This window comes from Entelurus aequoreus, linkage group LG23, assembly GCF_033978785.1.
Source record: "Entelurus aequoreus isolate RoL-2023_Sb linkage group LG23, RoL_Eaeq_v1.1, whole genome shotgun sequence".
NCBI lineage: Eukaryota > Metazoa > Chordata > Actinopteri > Syngnathiformes > Syngnathidae > Entelurus > Entelurus aequoreus.
In genome coordinates, this window is record NC_084753.1 from 41,146,231 (window position 1) to 41,146,761 (window position 531).

Below are 531 nucleotides of genomic sequence, written 5' to 3' on the forward strand. Positions count from 1 at the left end.
CTCAAGTATTTCATATATGTATATATATATGTATATATATACATACATATATATATATATATATATATATATATATATATATATATATATATATATATATATATATATATATATATATATATATATATATATATATATATATATATATATATATTTATATATATATATATATATATATATATATATATATATATATATATATTTATATGTATGTATATATTTTTTTTATTATATATATATAATACATTTTGCGAGGTGGCCCATAATACTGGGCTGTGAACGGGGCTGCGCTGCCACCGCCATGTGCTTCGCTCTCCGTTTACGAATGAGTATATCATTTCGGTCACCGTGTTCAATGGAGAAGTCTGTTCTACAAAATGTACAGGCAACATACACCTTCCCTTTCGAACTGTCCTGGATGAACTGAAATTTTTGTTTCCATAAGTTTTGGAACTTGCAAGCGTATTTCTTCATCTTGCTCATCGACGGCGTCACCATGTCTGCGCAGTTGTGCACTCTACTCTCTAAACG